Source organism: Carassius gibelio, chromosome B2 (genome assembly GCF_023724105.1).
Source record: "Carassius gibelio isolate Cgi1373 ecotype wild population from Czech Republic chromosome B2, carGib1.2-hapl.c, whole genome shotgun sequence".
Classification (NCBI taxonomy): Eukaryota; Metazoa; Chordata; class Actinopteri; order Cypriniformes; family Cyprinidae; genus Carassius; species Carassius gibelio.
The window spans coordinates 8921803-8937452 of NC_068397.1; the positions used below are offsets into that span (position 1 = coordinate 8921803).

The 15650-nt window shown below is 39.0% G+C and overlaps 1 long non-coding RNA gene across 3 annotated transcripts in view; it reads left to right on the forward strand.

Annotated features, from left to right (window-relative positions):
- LOC127950698 (uncharacterized) overlaps positions 1-15183 on the forward strand; it is a 29564-nt gene extending 14381 nt beyond the window's left edge. The window contains exons 3-4 of one of the 3 annotated variants that reach the window (XR_008152518.1): positions 567-828; positions 14888-15183. This is a non-coding gene — a long non-coding RNA (uncharacterized LOC127950698). Of the gene's footprint in view, positions 1-566; positions 992-14887 lie in introns of those variants that run through there. The other 2 variants (XR_008152519.1, XR_008152517.1) reach the window with 2 other exon arrangements.
- Positions 15184-15650: the final 467 nt, after the last annotated feature.

Genomic DNA, 15650 nt, shown 5'->3' on the forward strand with positions numbered 1-15650 from the left:
TTGTCACAGTGTAAAATATGTCACTTCCAGTTGCCAATAGGTGGCGCTATGAGTATAACTGAATATTGGCATGTAGATCTGTTCAGGTGAAGAGTCTTAACAAAAATGTGAAGTTTGGGGCGGATTGGACATTGTATGTGTGAGTTATAGCACCATCATTTTTCACGGCGAATCATCGAAATTTGTCAGGCCGCCATGGACACGCCCTTTAACGAAACCTCAATTCCTTCGCAATTTAAAATGGCAAAGGGCTTTAGATTACACTGACCAAGTTTGGTGTTGATCTGAATAAATCTCTAGGAGGAGTTCGTTAAAATACAACCCCTGAAAATGACAAAAACAACACCAATTTTGCAGGGAAAATTAAAAATAACCGACTTCCTGTTGGGATTCGGATTTCGTACCAAGAGACTTTTTTGTAGCTATTGGTGTGTTACATATGTTTACCGATTTTCGTACATGTATATGACATGTAGCTCGAGGCGCACTCCATTGAAAATGTATAGGTGGCGCTATCGAGCCATTTTGCCACACCAAATGGAATATTAGCCTCCAGATGTGTTCAGGTCAGTACTTTTATCAAACATTTGAAGTTTGGGCAAGATCTGATATTTTATGACTGAGTTACAGCAACTTCTACTCCCATGGCGAGACATCGAACTTTGACATGGCGCCATGGACACGCCCTTTAACGAAAACTCAAGATCTTCTCAATTTAACATCGTATAGGCCTTTAGATTAGACTGACGACAAAAAAGACATTGATGTCAAAAATTTCTAGGAGTAGTTTGTCGCAGCGTAAAATATGTCACTTCCTGTTGCCAATAGGTGGCGCTATGACTATAACTGAATATGGTCGTGTCAAACTGTTCAGGACAGGAGTCTCATCCAACATGTGAAGTTTGGGGCAGATTGGTCATTGTATGTCTGAGTTATAGCAACTTCCTGTTTCATGGCGAATCATCAAAATTCGCCAGGCCACCACACACAGGCCCTTCAACGAAAACTCAAAAGCTTCGCAATTTAACATCGCAAAGGCCTTTAGATTAGGCAAACCAAATTTGGTGTTGATCTGAATTAATCTCTAGGAGGAGTTTGTTAAAATACAACGCATGGAAATGACAAAAATGACACAAAATTTGCTCATAATATTAGAAATAACCGACTTCCTGTTGGGTTTTGGATTTTGCTCCAAGAGACTTTTTTGTAGGTATTGGAGAGATACATGTGTATACCGATTTTCATACATGTACATGAAACGTAGCTCGAGGCGCACACCGTTGAACGAGTATAGGTGGCGCTGTTGAGCCATTTTGGCACACCCACTTCTGAAACCCATATCAGACGTAAATTTTCGCCAGTTCTGAGGTGTGTGCAAAGTTTCATGACTTTTCGAGCATGTTTAGGCCCTCAAAAATGCGATTCATCTTAGAGAATAATAATAATAATAATAATAATAATAATTAAAGCTGCAAGCAGCGATGAACGGGCCCTCGCACCCGGGCTCACTGCCATCGTGTTGCTTTAGTAAAAAGGTGAACGTTAAGAAATATGCATTTAATGTCCTAAATATAAGTGGAATATATCAAAGTATATCCCATATATGTGCCAATCTTACCGTTGCCAGCAGGTGGCGCTATCATTATAATGGAATATTGGCCTTCAGATGTGTTCAGGCCAGGACTCTTATCAAACATGTGAAGTTTGGGGAAGATTGAACATTTTATGCTTAAGTTACAACAACTTCTCTTGTTGTGGCAAGACATCAAATTTTGTCATGGCGCCATGGAAACGCCCTTTAACAAAAACTCAAGATCTCCAAAAGTTAACATTGCACAGGCCTTTAGATTAGACTGACCACAAAATGTATGTTAATCTCAAAAAAATTAAAGGAGTAGTTTTTCGCAGCGTAAAACATGTCACTTCCTGTTGCCAATAGGTGGCGCTATGACTATAACTGAATGTGGGCATGTAGATCTGTTAAGGGCAGAAGTTTTATCTAACATGTGAAGTTTGGGGCAGATTGGACATTGTATATCTGAGTTACAGCAACTTCCTTTTTCATGGCGAAACATCGAAATTTGTCAGGCCGCTATGGACACGCCCTTTAACGAAATCTAAAGATCTTCGCAATTTAACATCGCAAAGGGCTTAAGATTACACTGACCAGGTTTGGTGTTGATCTGAATAAATCTCTAGGAGGAGTTCGTTAAAGTACAACCCCTGAAAATGGCAAAAACAACGCCAATTTTGCAGAGAAAATTCTAAATAACCGACTTCCTGTTGGGATTCGGATTTCGTGCCAAGAGACTTTTTTGTAGGTATTGGTGTGTTACATGTGTATAACGATTTTTGTACATGTACGTGAAACATAGCTCGAGGCGCACTCTGTTGAAAGTGTATAGGTGGCGCTATTGAGCCATTTTGCCACACCTGATGGAATGTTGGCCTTCAGATGTGTTCAGGCCAGGACTCTTATCACACATGTGCAGTTTGGGGAAGATCGGACATTTTATGCCTGAGTTATAACATCTTCTATTCCTATGGCGAGACATCGAACTTCGTGACGGCGCCATGGACACGCCTTTTAATGAAAACTCAAGATCTTCACAACTAAACATCACACAGGCCTTTATATTAGACTGACCACAAAAAATACATTGATGTCATAAAATTTCTAGGAGTAGTTAATCGCAGTGTAAAATATGTCACTTCCTGTTGCCAGTAGGTGGCGCTATGACTATAACTGAATATGGGCATGTCAATCTGTTCAGGTCAGGAGTCTCATCAAACATGTGAAGTTTGGGGCAGATTGGACATTGTATGTGTGAGTTATAGCAACTTCCTGTTTCATGGCGAATCATCGAAAATCGCCAGGCCACCACGGACACGCCCATTAACGAAAACTCAAAAGCTTCGCAATTTAACATCGCAAAGGCCTTCAGATTAGGCATACCAAATTTGGTGTTGATCTGAATGAATCTCTAGGAGGAGTTCATTAAAATACAACGCATGGAAATGACAAAAATGACACAAAATTTGCTCATAATATTAGTAATAACCGACTTCCTGTTGGGTTTCGGATTTTGCTCCAAGAGACTTTTTTGTAGGTATTGGAGAGTTACATGTGTATACCGATTTTCATACATGTACATGAAACGTAGCTCGAGGCGCACACCGTTGAACGTGTATAGGTGGCGCTGTTGAGTCATTTTGCCACACCCACTTCTGAAACCCATATCAGACGTAAATTTTCGCCAGTTCTGAGGTGTGTGCAAAGTTTCATGACTTTTCGAGCATGTTTAGGCCCTCAAAAATGCGATTCATTTTGGAGAAGAAGAATAATAATAATAAATATAGCTGCAAGCAGCGATGGCGGGCTCAAGCCACCAATGCCATCGCCACCCCGGTGGCATCAGGTAAACTGTGCCCAGCGGGCACATGCATTCACAATATCCCTCTGGCAGTGAGGTTTTAAAGGATATGGCAGTTAAAGGGTTAATCCGAATCATCAAGACTTTAAAATCACATTCACAGAACAATATATATAACTTTAGTGACACTTTACAATAATATTTCATTTCTAAACATTATGTTAACATGAACAATATTTATATAGCATTCATTCATGTCAGTTAATATTCCAAACTTAAACATTAAAACATTGTTTTATTGTGATTTTTTTCCAAGCACATTTTACCAATTCCAAACCATATCAATCTTAATAACTACCATTATTTTTTATTTAATCATTTATGAGTGCTATACAATAGTCCAGGAAAGCTGGAAGAGAAAAACTCCTTATTTTCATGTGTGCAGAATTATTGGGCATGTTTTCTTTTACAGATGAAATGCGCTAAAAAAAGAGTTTTAACTCTGTAAAGCCTGTGAGAAATATCAAACACAAATGCAATACAGAAATTGATAAGTTAAGACTTGGCCATTGTACAAAAAATGCTGACTGGGTCATGAGGTCAGAAAAGAAGAAGAAAAAAACAGGTCAAGAAGAACTGACAAAAAGAATTGCAAAATAATTAGGAATTAATGTGAAGATTAATTTTTAGTCAATTCTGCAAGACAGGAGGTGGAATAAAAAAGAGCTCCTAAATCTTAATCCCGGATTCTGGAAGATATATTCCTCAAACCATCGGACAAGAGGAGGTGGTGCTGGTCCTTCACGAGTCACTCTAATCTGTTCATAAAGCCTATATATAAAGTCTTAATATATAGTATTTCACAATACTTCATGGTATTCTAATTAAATCATTTTTTTGAATCTTAGATCTCTCAGAACCTGACACAGAGTAATTCTGAGACTCCAGGAAAGTGGCAGTTCTGTAAAATGTTGGCACTGGAGACTAAATGCTCCCTGATAGTTTCACACCTAATTCACTTAACACACACACACACACACACACACACACAAACACACACACACACACACACACACACACATTACCCACAGTGACAGAGGGACAGAGTTACATCAGATGTTTGATAGTTTTTTAATTTTCTATCATCCATATAGTGTTGTATAGTCATGAAACTATGCATATTTCCTCAGAATGACTTGTCTTCTATGTGTACATTTTTTTGAAGTGTTTAGAAGCTGCACTTTAAAAAAATAAAAAGACATTTACTGGTTACTTTTTTACTGTTATTTCAATAAATCACCAAGACAAAACCATTCAAGCTATCCAAAATTCATTCGCACCTGTTCTGTAAGATAAATTCTTTAAACAGTGGTAAAAGACGATGTGGGGCTGAACCTTCAAGAGTCACTCAAAACTTATCTGTCCATAAAGCCTATAAAGAATTATTTCTTAATATACAGTTCACAATACTTCAGCTTGTTTTTCTAATTAAGTGAGGGTCATTTTATCAGTAAATACATAAAATTCATATTATTTTTCTTTGAAAGATTTCTATAAATGATTTAAATTATACTCGTTTCTACAATAATTATTTAAAAGTAATCCTATATCTCCATCTGGTGGCCATTATTGGTACTAAGAATTGCAAGCTTGATTTATAAGTTATGATAGTTTTAATTTTATGCTGGCTCTTGAAAATGATAAAGCTATGAAACTTACTGTGCTTCCTTCAAATGATGACTTCTACATATATAAAAAATTATGAAGAGTTGAAATTAAAAATTTTAAAGATATCGTAAAATAACTATTGTATTTTTTTATGTTACTTTAATAAATCGCTATGGCCACACCATTTAAGGTATCCTAAACCCATTCGCAATTTAACATCTTCAGTATATTAGCATCATGTTGAAAAAGTTTGGTGTGAACTACTTATGTCTTCTCGGAGGAGTATGAATTCATTTTTACATGCTGATTTTATCATAAATCCACAATAAAATTTCTGAGTTCTGTATCAATCTGTGTTGTTGTTTGTTTATTTATTTATTATTTATTTTTCATAGGAAGATAACTGAAAAGATTACTCTCCTTTTTAATAAATGTGCTTATAAACCAAGAACAAGCTATTTATAGCTGTATTTATAAACTGCTTACTACTGACTATTAATATTGGGACAAGGCTTTATAAAGCATAAACTGACTATTTACTAATGAGTGCAGTTATTATAAAGTGTTACCAATGCATTTACTAATGTTAACAAATTAGACATTATTTTACAGTGTTATTAAATCCTTTAATGACTTATAAGCATTTGTGAAAGAAGCTTAGTCTTGATCTGTGAACTGAACAGTTTTACTGTTACATCCATGAGATTTTAAAAATGTAGATACATGTCATGTCACAGGATGGAATAGGTCAGTATCAAATGAGTTGAAATTATTATTTGCAGCACAAATAAGTATTTTTAGAATTTTGTTTTTAATTCCTGAAACTGTCAGAAAAGGATAAGGCCTAAGAGATTTCTTAAGCTGTAATGAAAACAGCAATGTTAACAACAGCAACAAAAAATAACAATTTAAAATACATTTTTTTTCTGGTGATTAAAGAGATGATTAAGTCTCTCTCTCTCTCTCTCTCATTGTGTCTGCCACTCAGCTCATGCCCATCCCCCACTCACACACACACACTCACACACACACATGCACTCAGTCAGCACACATACATTGCTCAAACAGAGGGACAGAGTGAGTTGAGATGTCTGACAGTTTTTTTTTTATTTTCTTTTAATCATACAGTGTTGTAAGGTCATGAAACTATGCATATTTCCTCAGAATGATTTGATCTTTGTATGAATTTTTTTTTTAAGTGTTTGGAAGCTGCAATTTAAAAATACAAGACAATTAATGATTCCCTTTTTACTGTCATTTCAAAAAATCACCACGACAAAACGGTTCAAGCTAACCAAAATCCGTTCGCAATTTAAGTTCCTCAATGTTTTTTCAACATGTAGACAAAGTTTGGTGAGTATAGTGAACATTTCCTCTGAGGAGAATGCATTAAATCAGAGCTCAATTTAAATATTCAAATCAAAATAGCCGACTTCCTGTTGGTCGTAGCTGATGACTGTGAATTAGAAAGTTGTCCGTCTTGATAAGAACAATTTATGTACCAAGTTTGGTGTCTGTAGCTAAAACTAAACCCCCCACTTTTGACAAAAGGTGGCGCTATAGCATGCCTCCTTCACGCCCTTTTAAAAGCTTTTCCCATTGTCTAGCTATCACTAATACTGATATGTGTTTTTAGTTTCATGTAAATCTGAGGTTGGTGTCTGCCTCAAACTCATCATAACAGAACATTCAAGTTTGACACGTTGCCATGGCAACGCCATATCAGATATCGATATCCCCACAACAGATTTACATCGGCCGTGTTTTGTCATTATTCTGATGAAGTTTTAAGTAAATCGAGTAAAAATAAGATGCTGAATTCAAAACATTTTGAAAATGACTCACTTCCTGCTGCCAGTTGGTGGCGCTATAACGTTGACTCTTAATAGTCACATATATACGATCGGTATCATACAACGAACAAACCAATGAAGTTTGATAAAATTCAGGAAATGTATGTGGATGTTATTAGACATTTCCTGTTTCTCATTTCTCGCCATAATTTCCACGCCTCGCTACGGGCAAACCGTTCAAGATATCAAAAATCCCCTCGCAATTTTTCGTCCCCAATGTCTTGAGATCATGTTCACCGAGTTTCGTGGCGAACGGGTTGAAAACCTCAGAGGAGTATTTCAAATTCCAGAGCATGCTTTTTTTAAACAGCCCTGAATAGCTGACTTCCTGTTGGGCGGAGCCTATGACATAAAGTGTGAAAGTTGTTCGGCTCAATGAGATCTATAAGTGTACCGAGTTTCATATAAATACATGCAAGTCTGTGTGAGCTATGGTTCAAGATTTCTGAAGGTGTTCCAGGGGGCGCTGTAGAGTCCCTGTGCCACGCCCGGGTCCCAGCCTCTGCGGCCTCCTGATGGCCGCAGATTCCAATGTGTGTGCCAATTTTCAAGAGTTTTTGAGCATGTTAAGGCCCCTAAAAACCCCCGGAAGGTTAAATAAAAAATAAAAAAAATAATAAGAATAATCCTTAGAAGAACAATAGGGCTCTTCGCCCCTTCGGGCTTGAGCCCTAATAATAATAATAATAATAATAATAATAATAAACGGAGCAATTCCAAGAGGGTCCTCACACCATCGGTGCTCGGGCCCTAATAATAAACGGAGCAATTCCAAGAGGGTCCTCACACCATCGGTGCTCGGGCCCTAATTAAAGCTGCAAGCAGCGATGAACGCGCCCTCGCACCCGGGCTCACCGCCATCATGTGGCTTTAGTAAAAAGGTGAACGTTGAGAAATATGCATTTAATGTCCTAAATATAAGTGGAATATATCAAAGTATATCCCATATATGTGCCAATCTTACCGTTGCCAGCAGGTGGCGCTATCATTATAATGGAATATTGGCCTTCAGAGGTGTTCAGGCCAGGACTCTTATCAAACATGTGAAGTTTGGGGAAGATTGAACATTTTATGCCTGAGTTACAACAACTTCTCTTGCTGTGGCGAAACTTCAAATTTTGTCTTGGCGTTATGGACACGCCCTTTAACAAAAACTGAAGATCTCCACAATTTAACATTGCACAGGCCTTTAGATTAGATTTACCACAAAATATATGTTAATCTCAAGTAGTTTGTCGCAGCGTAAAACATGTCACTTCCTGTTGCCAATAGGTGGCGCTATGACTATAACTGAATATGGTCATGTCAAACTGTTCAGGACAGGAGTCTCATCAAACATGTGAAGTTTGGGGCAGATTGGTCATCGTATGTCTGAGTTATAGCAACATCCTGTTTCATGGCGAATCATCGAAATTCGCTAGGCCGCCACACACAGGACCTTCAACGAAAACTCAAAAGCTTCGCAATTTAACATCGCAAAGGCCTTTAGATTAGGCATACCAAATTTGGTGTTGATCTGAATTAATCTCTAGGAGGAGTTCGTTAAAATACAACGCATGGAAATGACAAAAATGACACAAAATTTGCTCATAATATTAGAAATAACCGACTTCCTGTTGGGTTTCGGATTTTGCTCCAAGAGACTTTTTTGTAGGTATTGGAGAGTTACATGTGTATACCGATTTTCATACATGTACATGAAACGTAGCTCGAGGCGCACACCGTTGAACGTGTATAGGTGGCGCTGTTGAGCCATTTTGCCACACCCACTTCTGAAACCCATATCAGACGTAAATTTTCGCCAGTTCTGAGGTGTGTGCAAAGTTTCATGACTTTTCGAGCATGTTTAGGCCCTCAAAAATGCGATTCATCTTAGAGAATAATAATAATAATAATAATAATAATAATAATAATAATAATAATAAACGGAGCAATTCCAAGAGGGTCCTCACACCATCGGTGCTCGGGCCCTAATTAAAGCTGCAAGCAGCGATGAACGGGCCCTCGCACCCGGGCTCACCGCCATCGTGTGGCTTTAGTAAAAAGGTGAACGTTGAGAAATATGCATTTAATGTCCTAAATATAAGTGGAATATATCAAAGTATATCCCATATATGTGCTAATCTTACCGTTGCCAGCAGGTGGCGCTATCATTATAATGGAATATTGGCCTTCAGATGTGTTCAGGGCAGGACTTTTATCGAACATGTGAGGTTTGGGGAGGATTGGACATTTTATGCTTGAGTTACAACAACTTCTCTTGCTGTGGCAAGACATCAAATTTTGTCATGGCGCCATGGAAACGGCCTTTAACAAAAACTCAAGATCTCCAAAAGTTAGCATTGCACAGGCCTTTAGATTAGATTTACCACAAAATATATGTTAATCTCAAGTAGTTTGTCGCAGCGTAAAACATGTCACTTCCTGTTGCCAATAGGTGGCGCTATGACTATAACTGAATGTGGGCATGTAGATCTGTTAAGGGCAGAAGTTTTATCTAACATGTGAAGTTTGGGGCAGATTGGACATTGTATGTCTGAGTTACAGCAACTTCCTTTTTCATGGCGAAACATCGAAATTTGTCAGGCCGCCATGGACACGCCCTTTAACGAAATCTAAAGATCTTCGCAATTTAACATCGCAAAGGGCTTAAGATTACACTGACCAGGTTTGGTGTTGATCTGAATAAATCTTTAGGAGGAGTTCTTTAAAGTACAACCCCTGAAAATGGCAAAAACAACGCCAATTTTGCAGAGAAAATTCTAAATAATCGACTTCCTGTTGGGATTCGGATTTCGTACCAAGAGACTTTTTTGTAGGTATTGGTGTGTTACATGTGTATACCGATTTTTGTATATGTACATGAAACATAGCTCGAGGCGCACTCTGTTGAAAGTGTATAGGTGGCGCTATAGAGCCATTTTGCCACACCTGATGGAATTTTGGCCTTCAGATGTGTTCAGGCCAGGACTCTTATCACACATGTGCAGTTTGGGGAAGATCGGACATTTTATGCCTGAGTTATAACATCTTTTATTCCCATGGCGAGACATCGAACTTCGTGATGGCGCCATGGACACGCCTTTTAACGAAAACTCAAGATCTTCACAACTAAACATCGCACAGGCCTTTAGATTAGACTGACCACAAAAAATACATTGATGTCATAAAATTTCTAGGAGTAGTTCATCGCAGTGTAAAATATGTCACTTCCTGTTGCCAGTAGGTGGCGCTATGACTATAACTGAATATGGGCATGTCAATCTGTTCAGGTCAGGAGTCTCATCAAACATGTGAAGTTTGGGGCAGATTGGTCATTGTATGTCTGAGTTATAGCAACTTCATTTTTCATGGCGAATCATCGAAATTCGCCAGGCCGCCACGGACACGCCCATTAACGAAAACTCAAAAGCTTCGCAATTTAACATCGCAAAGGCCTTCAGATTAGGCATACCAAATTTGGTGTTGATCTGAATGAATCTCTAGGAGGAGTTCGTTAAAATACAACGCATGGAAATGACAAAAATGACACAAAATTTGCTCATAATATTAGTAATAACCGACTTCCTGTTGGGTTTCGGATTTTGCTCCAAGAGACTTTTTTGTAGGTGTTGGAGAGTTACATGTGTATACCGATTTTCATACATGTACATGAAACGTAGCTCGAGGCGCACACCGTTGAACGTGTATAGGTGGCGCTGTTGAGCCATTTTGCCACACCCACTTCTGAAACCCATATCAGACGTAAATTTTCGCCAGTTCTGAGGTGTGTGCAAAGTTTCATGACTTTTCGAGCATGTTTAGGCCCTCAAAAATGCAATTCATTTTGGAGAATAATAATAATAATAATAATAATAATAATAATAATAATAATAATAATAATAATAATAATAATAAACGGAGCAATTCCAAGAGGGTCCTCACACCATCGGTGCTCGGGCCCTAATAATAATAATAATAATAAACGGAGCAATTCCAAGAGGGTCCTCGCACCATCGGTGCTCGGGCCCTAATTAAAGCTGCAAGCAGCGATGAACGGGCCCTCGCACCCGGGCTCCCCGCCAACGAGTGGCATTAGTAAAAAGGTGAACGGTGAGAAATATGCATTTAAAGTCATAAATATAAGTGGAATATATCAAAGTATATTCCATATACACTGTTCCAATCTTCCTGTTCCAGCAGGTGGCGCAATCATTATTATGGAATATTGGCCTTCAGATGTGTTCAGGCCAGGACTCTTATCGAACATGTGAAGTTTGGGGAAGATCAAATATTTTATGCCTGAGTTACAACAACTTCTCTTGCTGTGGTGAGACATCAAATTTTGTCATGGCGTCATGGACACGCTCTTTGACAAAAAATCAAGATTACCACAATTAAACATTGGACAGGCCTTTAAATTAGACTGACCACAATAAAAATACATTAATGTCAAAAAATCTCTAGGAGTAGTTTGTCTCAGCGTAAAATATGTCACTTCCTGTTGCCAGCAGGTGGCGCTATGGCTATAACTGAATATCGGCATGTAGATCTGTTAAGGGCAGGACTCTTATCTAACATGTGAAGTTTGGTGCAGATTGGACATTGTATGTCTGAGTTACAGCAACTTCCTTTTTCATGGCGAAACATCGAAATTTGTCAGGCCGCCATGGACACGCCCTTTAACGAAACCTCAAGATAGTCGCAATTTAACTTCGCAAAGGCCTTTAGATTACACTGACCAAGTGTGGTGTTGATCTGAATAAATCTCTAGGAGGAGTTCGTTAAAGTACAACCCCTGAAAATGGCAAAAACAACACCAATTTTGCAGAGAAAATTCTAAATAACTGACATCCTGCTGGGATTCGGATTTCGTACCAAGAGACTTTTTTGTAGATATTGGTGTGTTACATGTGTGTACCGATTTTTGTACATGTACGTAAAACATAGCTCCAGGCGCACTCCGTTGAAAGTGTATACTCACGCCGTTGAAAGTGTATAGGTGGCGCTATCGAGCCTTTTTGACTCACCCAATGGAATATTGGCCTTCAGATCTGTTCAAGCCAGGACCCTTATCACACATGTGAAGTTTGGGCAAGATCGGACATTTTATGCTTGAGTTATAACATCTTTTATGCACATGGCGAGACATCGAACTTCGTCATGGCGCCATGGACTCGCCTTTTAACAAAAACTCAAGATCTTCACAACTAAACATCACACAGGTCTTTAGATTAGACTGACCACAAAAAAGACATTGATGTCATAAAATTTCTAGGAGTAGTTTGTCGCAGCGTAAAACATGTCACTTCCTGTTGCCAACAGGTGGCGCTATGACTATAACTGAATATGGGCATGTAGATCTGTTAAGGGCAGAAGTCTTATCTAACATGTGAAGTTTGGGGCAGATTGGACATTGTATGTCTGAGTTACAGCAACTTCCTTTTTCATGGCGAAACATCGAAATTTGTCGGGCCGCCATGGACACGCCCTTTAACGAAACCTCAAGATCTTCGCAATTTAACATCGCAAAGGCCTTAAGGTTTAACTGACCAAGTTTGGTGTTGATCTGAATAAATCTCTAGGAGGAGATCGTTAAAGTACAACCCCTGAAAATGGCAGAAACAACGCCAATTTTGCAGAGAAAATTCTAAATAACTGACTTCCTGTTGGGATTCGGATTTCGTACCAAGAGACTTTTTTGTAGGTATTGGTGTGTTACATGTGTATACCGATTTTTATACATGTACGTGAAACATAGCTTGAAGCACACTCCGTTGAAAGTGTATAGGTGGCGCTATCGAGCCATTTTGCCACACCTGATGGAATATTGGCCTTCAGATGTGTTCAGGCCAGGACTCTTGTCACACATGTGAAGTTTGGGGAATATTGGACATTTTATGCCTGAGTTATAACATCTTTTATTCCCATGGCGAGACATCGAACTTCGTGACGGCGCCATGGACACACCTTTTAACGAAAACTCAAGATCTTCACAACTTAACATCGCACAGGCCTTTAGATTAGACTGACCACAAAAAGACATTGATGTCATAAAATTTCTAGGAGTAGTTCATAGCAGTGTAAAATATATCACTTCCTGTTGCCAATAGGTGGCGCTATGACTATAACTGAATATGCGCATGTCAATATGTTCAGGTTCAGAGTCTCATCAAACATGTGAAGTTTGGGGCAGATTGGACATTGTATGTCTGAGTTATAGCAACTTCATTTTTCATGGCGAATCATTGAAATTCGCCAGGCCGCCACGGACACGCCCTTCGACGAAAACTCAAGATCTTCGCAATTTAACATCGCTAAGGCCTTTAGATTAGGCATACCAAATTTGGTGTTGATTTGAAGAAATCTCTAGGAGGAGTTCGTTAAAATACAACACATGGAAATGACCAAAATTACACAAAATTTGCTCATAATATTAAAAATAACCGACTTCCTGTTGGGTTTAGAATTTTGCTCCAAGAGTCTTTTTTGTAGGTATTGGTGTGTTACATATGTGTGCCAATTTTCGTACATGTACATGAAACATAGCCGGAAGGCTGTTGATTTTCTTAGTATAGGTGGCGCTGTCGAGCCATTTTGCCACACCCTCTTCTGAATCCTATATCAGACGAAAATTTTCACCAGGTTTGACGCGTGTGCAAAGTTTCATGACTTTTTGAGCATGTTAAAGCCCTCAAAAATGCGATTCATTCGGGAAAAGAAGAAGAAGAAGAAGAAGAAGAATAATAATTAAAGCTGCAAGCAGCGATGAACGGGCCCTCGCACCCGGGCTCACCGCCAGCGAGTGGCTTTAGTAAATAGGTGAGCGGTGAGAAATATGCATTTAAACTCAGAAATATGAGTGGAATATATCAAAGTTATTCCATATATGTGCCAATCTTCCTGTTGCCAGCAGGTGGTGCTATCATTATAATGGAATATTGGCCTTCAGTTGTGTTCAGGGCAGGACTCTTATCGAACATGTGAAGTTTGGGGAAGATCGAACATTTTATGCCTGAGTTACAACAACTTCCTTTACTGTGGCGAGACAGCAAATTTTGTCATGACGCCATGGACACGCTCTTTAAAATAAAACAAGATCTCCATAATTTAGCATTTCACAGGCCTTTAGATTAGACTGACAACAAAAAAAACATTAATGTAATACTATTTCTAGGAGTAGTTTGTCGCAGCGTAAAACATGTCACTTACTGTTGCCAGCAGGTGGCGCTATGACTATAACTGAATATGGGCATGTAGATCTGTTAAGGGCAGAAGTCTTATCTATCATGTGAAGTTTGGGGCAGATTGGACATTGTATGACTGAGTTACAGCAACTTCCTTTTTCATGGCAAAACATCGACATTTGTAAGGCCGCCATGGACACGCCCTTTAACGAAACCTCAAGATCTTCACAATTTAACATCATAAAGGCCTTGAGATTTAACTGACCAAGTTTGCTGTTGATCTGAATAAATCTCTAGGAGGAGTTCGTTAAAGTACAACCCCTGAAAATGGCAAAAAGAGTGCAAGTTTTGCAGAGAAAATTCTAAATAACCGACTTCCTGTTGGGATTCGGATTTCGTACCAAAATACTTTTTTTGTAGGTATTGGAGTGTTACATATATGTACCGATTTTTGTACATGTACGTGGAACATAGCTCGAGGCACACTCCGTTGAATGTGTATAGGTGGCGCTATTGAGCCATTTTGCCACACCCGTTGGAATAATGGCCTTCAGATGTGTTCAGGCCAGGACTCTTATCACACATGTGAAGTTTGGGGAAGATCGGACATTTTATGTCTGAAATATAACATATTTTATTCCCATGGCAAGACATCGAACTTTGTCACGCCGTCATGGACACGCCCTTTAACGAAAACTCAAGATCTTCACAATTTAACATCACACAGGCCTTTAGATTAGACTGACCACAAAAAAGACGTTGATGTCAAAAATTTCTAGGAGTAGTTTGTCGCAGTGTAAAATATGTCACTTCCTGTTGCCAATAGGTGGCGCTATGACTATAACTGAATATGGTCGTGTCAAACTGTTCAGGACAGGAGTCTCATCAAACATGTGAAGTTTGGGGCAGATTGGTCATTGTATGTCTGAGTTATAGCAACTTCCTGTTTCATGGCGAATCATCGAAATTCGCCAGGCCGCCACACACAGGCCCTTCAACAAAAACTCAAAAGCTTCGCAATTTAACATCGCAAAGGCCTTTAGATTAGGCATACCAAATTTGGTGTTGATCTGAATGAATCTCTAGGAGGAGTTTGTTAAAATACAAGGCATGGAAATGACAAAAATGACACAAAATTTGCTCATAATATTAAAAATAACCGACTTCCTGTTGGGTTTCGGATTTTGCTCCAAGAGACTTTTTTGTAGGTATTGGAGAGTTACATGTGTATACCAATTTTCATACATGTACATGAAACCTAGCTCGAGGCGCACACCGTTGAACGTGTATAGGTGGCGCTGTTGAGCCATTTTGCCACACCCACTTCTGAAACCCATATCAGACGTAAATTTTCGCCAGTTTGGAGGTGTGTGCAAAGTTTCATGACTTTTCGAGCATGTTTAGGCCCTCAAAAATGCGATTCATTTTGGAGAAGAATAATAATAATAATAAATATAGCTGCAAGCAGCGATGGCGGGCTCAAGCCACCAATGCCATCACCACCCCGGTGGCATCAGGTAAACTGTGCCCAGCGGGCACATGCATTCACAATATCCCTCAGGCAGTGAGGTTTTAAAGGATAGAGGGGA